Raw genomic sequence first — 9,866 nt, 5'->3', positions numbered from 1 at the left:
TCACCCAGCCACCCCATCCCTCCCACCCCCCTCCACTCCAGCAACCCTCAGTTTGTTTCCTGAGATTAAGAGTCTCTTATGGTTTGTCTCCTGCTCTGGTTTCGTCTTGTTTCATTTTTCCCTCTCTTCCCCTATGATCCTCTGTCTTGTTTCTCAAATTCCTCATATCAGTAAGATCATATGATAATTGTCTTTCTCTGATTGACTTATTTCGCTTAGCATAATACCTTCTAGTTCCATCTACGTCATTGCAAATGGTAAGATTTCGGTTTTTTATGGCTGCATAATATTCCATTGTATATATATGCACCACATCTTCTTTATCCATTCATCTGTTGATGGACATCTAGGCTCTTTCCATAGTTTGGCTATTGTGGACATTGCTGCTATAAACATTGGGGTGCACATGCCCCTTCAGATTACTACATTTGTATCTTTGGAGTAAATACCCAGTAGTGCAATTGTTGGGTTGTAGGGTAGCTCTATTTTCAACTTTTTGAGGAAACTCCATACTGTTTTCCAGAGTGGCTACACCAGCTTGCATTCCCACAAACAGTGTAGGAGGGTTCCCCTTTCTCCGCATCCTCACCAATATCTGTCATTTCCTGACTTGTTAATTTTAGCCATTCTGACTGGTGTGAGGTGGTATCTCATTGAGGTTTTGATTTGGATTTCCCTGATGCCGAGAAATGTTGAGCACTTTTTCATATGTCTGTTGGCCATTTGGATGTCTTCTTTGCAGAAATGTCTATTCATGTCTTCTGCCCATTTCTTGATTGGATTATTTGTTCTTTGGCTGTTGAGTTTGATAAGTCCTTTATAGATTTTGGATACTAGCCCTTTATCTGATATGTCATTTGCAAATATCTTCTCCCATTCTGTCAGTTGTCTTTTGGTTTTGTTGACTATTTCCTTTGCTGTGCAAAAGCTTTTTATCTTGATGAAGTCCCAATAGTTCATTTTTGCGTTTGTTTCCCTTGCCTTTGGCAATGTGTCTAGGAAGAAGTTGCTGCGGCTGAGGTTGAAGAGGTTGCTGCCTATGTTCTCCTCAAGGATTTTGATGGATTCCTGTCTCACATTTAGGTCTTTCTTCCATTTTGAGTCTATTTTTGTGTGTGTTGTAAGGAAATGGTCCAGTTTCATTCTTCTGAATGTGGCTGTCCAGTTTTCCCAACACCATTTGTTGAAGCGACTTTTTTATTTGTCTTATTTCTTGATGCTTTCCCCATTAGAATGTAAGCTACATGAGGATGGGAATTTTCTTTTTTATTCAATGTTGTATCTCTAGAACATAGAACCATACTTGGCACATAATGAATAGTCAATACATATTTGTTAAGTGAGTTAGGGAATTAAGGAGAGAGTGAATGAATAAGAGAAAAAAAATTCTGTCAACTTGTGCTCAAAAACTGTTCTGACATGATAAATTTTTCAAAAAGACATATAAAGGAAAAGGGTTTAACTTCATTGAGAAAGTTTGGGTGGTCTGCTTACCTTTCAAAGGGACAATGTCCCAGCTTAACATGTTAGTTGGGTTTTCACCTCTTCCTTAGATATATGTAGCTGTGTAGCAGAAAGAGGCATAGACCTGAGCTTTCATTAACTAGTTGTATGTCAAAAATAACCCACTTAGTCATCCTGGGCCATAGTTTCTCTTCTATAAATTGAGAGAAATTGTATTTGAACCAGATGATCTATCCCTAAGATCCCTCCAGCCTTGACATTGAATTCTTTATTTTGCTCACCAGATCATTCTCCACTGAATTCTAGGGGAACTCTAAGGGCAACATCTCATGACCTGGGAATAAAGAGGATGAATCAGGAAGAGAGGAAGTAAGCCAAGGGACCAGTGTAAACCTGAGCAAAATAAAATATATACTGCACTGGAATATTTCATGAAGGGAACAATATTGGACATGAAATTCTGATACTTGATAAAATCAGAATATTGCTCACCCTTTGTGGGTGGGGATTGAGTAATACCTGGGAGGGAATATTAGGGAGCTTCTAGGGTATTAGAATGCTACCATAGAATGGTTATATGGGTATGTTTTGTGAAATTCTGTCCATCTCTCACTTATGATTTGTATATTTTTCTCTGTATATGTTATACTTCAATTTAAAATTTCACCAAAAAACCATGAGAGACTATGGACTCTGAGAAACAAACTGAGGGTTTTAGAGGGGAGGGGGGTTGAGGGGATGGGTTAGCCCAATGATGGGTATTAAGGAGGGCACGTATTGTATGGACCACTGGGTGTTAAATGCAAACAATGAATCTTGGAACACTACATCAAAACTAATGATGTAATGTATGGTGATTAACATAACATAATAAAATAAAATTAAACAAAAAGTTCACCAAAAAACTCCAACCCAGAGCAGTAGATAGATAGATGGATAGATAGATAGATAGATAGATAGATAGATAGATAGATATGATCTTTTCTACAGATAATTATTAAAGAGAATTTGGACATTTTACCTGACTAAAGACCTGGATAAAAAAAGATTAAAAATAAAAAAGATTATTTATGTGGTAGGAATTGGCAGGGGGAATTCTCAGCTTCATTCCTGAGAAAAAATTATGATGATGAACCTCAAAGTGGTTCCAATTTGCTACAAGGGAGGTTGCAAATGTGAATTCTCTTCTCAATGATCCTAGGCCTCTCTGAACTCTCTGGTCTATGCAGAGAGATGAACCTGAGATGCTTCTGGAATTCCCAATAAACTCTTGGACCCATTCTTGTTCTAATCATTCATAGCTCATTTCCAATGTACTCTTGGAGGTGCTTTCACACAGTCTATTTCTGTGACTTTTTTTGATCTATCAAAAGCTTTTAGGACTCTAAAAGACCATTTTAAAAGCAAGGGAGGAAGATGTACAAATGGCCCAGGAGAGATGCTGCATGCCTTTCAGAAGTTTCACAAGTCAAAAAGTACAGCTAGTCTTTTGAAACTACTGTCCAGGCAGGATTTTGTGACTAAGAGTGAGGTATTTGAAGAAAGTGGTTTGATTTCCCACTGTGAAGCACTCTGGAAAAAATAGACATTTTAAGCTCAGGCCTGACATCCTACACCTCATCTATTATCTCTAGCAGAGAGAAATCCCTTTTACAAAGTCCCCAGTTACAGAAGCTTATTGTAGCAGTTCCCCCACACCTTTTTTTATTATGAAACTTGGGGCAGTAGAGTGTACTGATTATATTGATAATCCAACACTAGTTGGTCTGCTTTATGGAGAGATCTGTTCTTTCGTACTCAAACTCATTCACGTTATCTGGTAAGATGCCTCATCCTAATTCTCACAGTTCATCTTTGGTGCTGCTGCCTTTAAGATTTATACTGGTTAGATATTACATCAGGTATCTGTTGCTGTGTAAAAAACAACCCCCAAACCATTCATTTTGCTCATGAGTCTGAAATTTGGGCAAAGTTTGGCAGAGTTGGCTCATCAGCTGGGGCAACTTGACTGGAAGCTGGATGCTATACTTTCAAGATGGCCCACTCACATGACAGGCAAGTCAATGCTGGGTGTCTGGTGGGAATTCAGTCAGGACTGTAGGTCACAGGACTCTGTTTTTCCCTCCACATGGCCTCTCCACAAGCTGCTTAGGTTTCAATCTTGGGTGTCCAAGACAGACTGTCCCAAAAGGACAAGATAGAAGGACATATGATCTAGTCTTGGAAGTCAGAATGTCTCTTCTGCCATACTCTGTTGTTTGAGGTAGTCAAAAGACCCACTCAGATTCAAGAGGAGGAGACGTAGACCCCATCTCTTGATGAAGAATTGACAAGGTCCTAAAAGAGAATGTGGGATGGGAGATATTGTCGTAGCCATCTTTGGAAAATACAGTGTGCCACATAGGTTGGAACAGTTGCTAACCCAGAGGAGTGACAATATGCTTATGAAACAAATGTATGTGTATAGATATGTGTGAAATGTATATGTGGAGAAGAGCCTTTGTTTCCCTTTCCACATACATTCATGAGAGAATTTCAGTGTCAGTCATTAGAAGGAGGAAGTATTAAAGGACTACTTCTGATCCTTACTCCAAACTCCCTCATCCTCTTTTCCCCAAGGAAAAAAGTGTTCCCAGGGCCACTGCACTGAAGCTCAGACAGGGCTGAGTTTTTCTACCTTAAAAGAAAGCCTGAGGAAAAATATGTACAATAGATAGTAGGGGCTTGTGCTTTTTGTTTTAATGTGGAAAGAAAACTGAGTGGAGCCTAGATTGGCAGGCTCTATCTTCCAAATTCTCTGTATCTCGATGGGTAAGTTAGGGTCCTGTGGATCCCTAGATTAGGAGGGGGCAGAGGAGGGAGGATTTACTACATTCTTTAATCCAACCTTATGAATAATAAGCAGGTGTTGTTCAATGCTTTATTTGGCTCCTTGCTATTATTTATCAATTGATTAAGAACCCAGACCACGTAAAGGATTTAATTAGCAACCCTAAACTTCCAAAATACATATCACTAAAGTTTGTTCTATGGCTCAAGATTACTCACTCACTTAAAGGTAATGGAGTTTGGAAATGGCTACAAAGCAAAGATGATACTTCTTGAGCTGGTGTCGAAGAGGACGAGGACACGTTAGGAAGAGACTTGCAGGTTTTATCTAAAGACCTTGAGCAAATTGGGAGTTTGAGCCCTTCTCTTAGCCTCATCCTATCTATTGGCAAGAAGACCCCAGATACCTGCAGGCTGCTGCCACTCTTTCTCAGGAGCCTCAACGGGTTGCCCAAGCTGTATGTCCAGAGTACTAGCCCTACCTGTCATTGGGCTGTATGTTCCCCTGCTCCCTAGTCTAGGATTGAAGTACCCAGGGAATTAAGCCTGGCTTCCTGGGTCCCTTTTACCTGGAACATTTGTGAGTCAAGGATTTTTCCAAGTTCACCCACTGAGGCTTTGGCCCTTGGGGGAAGACTGCTCTTTACCTGATTAGCATTGACTCAGTCAGTCTGTCATCATTACATATTGAATGCCACTGTGCCAGGCATTGTGCCAGATACTGGCTATAGGATGGTGAATAAAACAGACCTAGACCTTGGCTTTGTAGAATCTAAGTATCTAAAGGAGGAAGCAGACAATAAACCAGAAAGAGACAAAAAACCCAAATAATATATAATTACAAATTGTGGTGGGTGCTTTGAAAGAACTAAAGAGGGTGCGGAGGGATAAGATCAAGCAGGGGAAGCATCGACAGGCCCAGCATCTTGTCTAATTCCATCTAACTTTATGGGGCTACATCCCTATTTTGTCTGTGCCCTTTACTGAATAAAAACAACAGTGGTACTACTAAATAATGACAATACTTAACACATATAATACTGACTATGTCCCAGTGATTTGTAAATGATTCTTGTGTGCTAACCCATTTAACATGGTGTTAGTTAATGGCCTGGATTGCACCAAGATTTAAGGTCTGCTATTACCCATATGTCTCAAAATCCATGCATTACTGTCTTGCTCCTTTCCCCTCATCTCTCATGCACACAGACTCCCTCTCCTCCCCATCAGCTTCTCCTTGCAACCTGAGATCTGTTTGAATGAAGAGTGGAGGGGCATATCTGTTTGGTCTATAGCCGTGATGGCTGACCCCTTCTGGAGGCACTGCTTCTGTCAATGTGTGTGTCCTGCATAATTCTCCCACTCCCTGTTGACTTCTCCTTACTCAGTGTTCCCAGAATAGTGCACAGATGCAGCACTGATCAACCCTTGCAGGGAGCCAATCCTATCAATATCCAGCTGGAAAGGAAGATAACTATCACAAAGATATGGGAAATTTAGTTAGGTCTGGAATTTTAAAAATCACACAGGAGAGATAAACTTGGGCATGCTAGTTTTCTAACATATTTTTGGCAGCTGAATCCTTTTTTTAAATGAAAGTTATTTGGAAATTCCAATATATAAGACAGTTAAAGAGTGAGTGGGAGATCCACGGTCTACCCTTCCTATCCTTAGGGGACCCAAGTCAGCCACATGGAACTCTATGGCTCTATAGAACTCAACTTTGAAACACTGTATTCAGCAATAAGGAGCAATTGTGAGTAATCAACTAGAGGAATGTCATTTTTTAAAGTGTAGTTTTAGGAAATTAATTTGGCAGTAATATACAGAAATAATTGAATGAGGAAAAATGGAGTTGAAGAGATTCTAACAGATTGTTGCTGATCTCCTGATTCGAGGTGATAATGATAATGTCTTATCTCCGTATAGTATGTTCTGATAATTAAAAACACATCATGTACCCCACAACACTGCCATGTGATATGCAAGAAGACTGTCATTATCTCCATTTTATATCTGAGGAAGGCTCATAGATAAAAGCCATATGAAAATATGTAAACTGAGAAATAAGTTCAAAGTTTGTAAGATAATATCCTTCTCTTATTTCCAAGGTGATAGATTTCAGGTGTGAACCTGAAGGAATGGAGCACAGGACAGATATATTTCAACAGGGAAAGGACAAGAATTGATCTAAAGCAGTATTTCCTAAGATGTGTTCTTGGGATATTTATAGGTATATTTATGGGTGTTATTTGGAGAAAGTGGATCCATCTTCAAAGAAGTTGGGAAACCCCAGGTTCCACTTATGTTTTAAACCATAGTGTTGTTCAGAGATTTAATAATCTAATGTGCATTAGCTTTCTCTAAGTGGGGCATATAACACAAAGAATCTCCTACCGGGGGCCTGTTGGGAGCATCTCAGAGTTTGGCAAGGTTCTAGGAAATGAATTTTGGCAAACAGTGGTCTAGACCAGGTTGACAAACTTTTTATGTTTGGGCCTGATGGTAAATACTTTAGGATTGGCAGGCCATGTAGTCTCTGGCACAACTACTCAGCTCTGCTGTTGTAGCAAGAAAGTAGCCTTTGACAATAGGCAAACAAATGGGCATGGCTGTGTTCCCTTAGGGATACTGAAATTTAAATTCATATAATTTTCACGTGTCATGAAATATTATTCTTCTTTGGATTGTTTCCAACTGTTTGAAAGTGTAAAATCCATTCTTCACTCTTGGGCTATATGAAACAGCCAGGGAGCTGGATTCCAGAACTTAGGGCAGTACCTCAGAAGGACTGGCTGCAGGATGGGAGGATGCATCCAGAGACAGGTATGAAGTCAGAGATATCTGTGGTTTGGGAAAGAGTGAGGATGGTGGTGAAGACTGGCCTCACTGCCCTCAAAATTCTGCCTGGGGCCTGGCACTGTTGTAAAGTGTAATTTTGTGAGAACTTCCATTCATCTCAGTTTGTTTTTTAGACTGGGCCATTTACCTATAGTGATAATATTTGGGGTAAATTCACCATATAACTCTTCGTCAAAAGCAATGACCCTACAATAGTAACAAGATGGCTCAATGGCTCTCTTGTCTGAAGAAATTTTGTTAACCCTTTTTGCCATCTTGCTCCTTGGTGAACCCTGTCAAATCCCTTTCTTAATAGTAGGCAATTGTATTTTGGCTCTTTCTTAAAGACCATGGGGTTATCATTCAGTTACCTCAAGGCAATATTTGAAATGAAGTGAGTCCTTTGTTAGCCATACTTTCCATTCCTTCCAGTGTAACAGTTGCAAAAACTTAGAAATGCTTGAACCAACTTTTACTCTCTCATCATTTTCCCACTTATGCCTCATTTGCCAAAGTACAGGCTGAATGGGGTTGAGGATGGAAAAGACAGAAAAACATTTTACCCCCTCACCTCTCCTGAACTCACTTCTACTTCTACCCAAACAGGTTAAACAGTATTCTCCCCAAAAGTTCTTTTAAAAATACATTTTCTTATGACAAAAGCAGCAAATGTTCATAGCAAAGACTTTCAAAGAGACAGAGAAAAAAAGAAAGAGAAAGTAAAGAAAAGCCACCATAACCCACCACCCAGAGATAACAGCAGCTGGTATGTTGTTCTTTATCTTCAAAGTTTTTAATGCACATTTAATTTAAAAAAATAAAACTCCATTATGTACACACTCCTTCAAAATAGAATTTTTTTTCACTAAAGGTAGCAATTTTCCAATGATGGGTTACATGCATTTTAGCCTAAATCAGTACTTCTCAAAGTTTCTTCCGTAGAACATTATTTCCATGAGTAGTTATTACACAGCTGGAAAAAAATGGGAAGAAGGTTATGATCACTATGTTTGAGAACTGAGAAATGCTGGGTCAAATACAGTTAAACAGGCTTATTTATCTCAGGATTTCCAAGTACCTTTAATATGCTGGTGGGTGTTATAAATCCTCAGGATGAGGACTAGAGTATGCAGTGCTTCCTAACTTGTTGAACTATAAAACTCTTTTCTCCTCTAAGAATCTCATTCCACCACACATTCTGGGAAATGCTGGCCAAAATCATTAGAAGCTGAAATCAAACTTTCTCATTTCTCATAGCTATATACTTGGAGTTATTTTTATAATATATCATGAGATCTTTGGGCAAAATGAGGGACAGAACAAACTTCAGAAGGCTGGCTCTTCCAAGCGCCCTTCTGAAACACTTCTTCCAAATCCATGGTGCTCAAAGCCGATTAGCTCACGGGTGAGAATTTGACCCTAAGAGAGCCCATCTACAAAGGATAGTGATCTCCTGCAGCAACTGGATTTGGAGAGCTGAACTATAATTCAGAGAGTCAGTGAGTTGATGATACAAGTGGATCCACGGAGCCAAATGGAGGTAGACAGAATAGCAGAGTCACACAAGCAGACTCATGCTAAGTTAACAGATACAGGAACCCACTTTTGGAGACTCTCTGAGGCCCAAATGACCTCCACAGCCCCAAACCATGAGTCCCCATTGCCATGTCACTATGAGGCTTAGCTCTGCAGTTTTCCCTGAGTGAGGCTGGCCAGAGAATTGAGATTCTTGTTTTGTTAATTTCCTCAGGTATTTTCACAATGAACTCACCTGGAGCAATAACCAGTATAACTGTTACTTACCATGAGAATATCCCAGCTCACACAGCTGGAAAACACAGCTGGAAAAATGGTGACTGTTCTCCCTTCTTGCTGCTGCCTTAATAATAATGATAATATATAATATAATAAAAGTAATAAAACACATCCTAATTGCCCAGGAGGGAAAGGGGATGCCTCCTGATATCTGCATCTTATCAGCTTGAAGTATTTGGGGCATTATTCTAGAGCTTCAGATTTTTAGCCTATGGTTTGCAATAGGTGGGTGGGCTTCAGCATATTTGTGAATCCTCTGATAGCATATGTAAACTTTTTGCCTATGTATATTTTTCTGGGGTGAGGTACCATTCATACATTTCTTTAGCCCCTTTAAGTTATCTGTAACCCAAAAGTGGTTATAATTAGAAAGGAAAATTTAGGCTTGTTTGTTTTGAACCATGAGTTCTTTATCTAGATCAAATATCTTGACTTTCTATATTAAAATATTAGGATTTCTTATAATTTCTCTGAATCCATTCAGCATAACTTTATTTTCCTTGGATCTCTCCCAGCTTGACATTACTACTTTCATCTTAAAAGAATGGGAAAATGTCTCTGTCTAATGCATAAATAAATACATTGAAATAAGGTACAGAGAGTCAAAGTCTCATTTTATGTTGTAAAGTGACATCTTTTTCTGGCCTCATAATGTCTCATGCCAAAGCTTTCAAGTTGAAAGTACATCCATCTATAAAACAATCTATATCTCTGTGCCTGTTTTGTCTCCTTCCCTCTTGCTCAGGTATATACTCTCTTGCTCTCTCTCACCCACAAATATAATTCCAAATTCCAGAGGATGTAGGAAGAAAAGAGAGAGCTAGTGAAGTCACTTTGATAATGGATAAAAGAATGAAAATTCTTGAAAATGCCAAAAACCCAGCACGAGCTAAAAAATAAAACTATCTCGTGATAGT

This window comes from Phoca vitulina, unplaced genomic scaffold (assembly GCF_004348235.1).
Source record: "Phoca vitulina isolate PV1807 unplaced genomic scaffold, GSC_HSeal_1.0 scaffold10, whole genome shotgun sequence".
NCBI classification, from domain to species: Eukaryota; Metazoa; Chordata; class Mammalia; order Carnivora; family Phocidae; genus Phoca; species Phoca vitulina.
Note: the sequence above shows the minus strand (reverse complement) of the source record.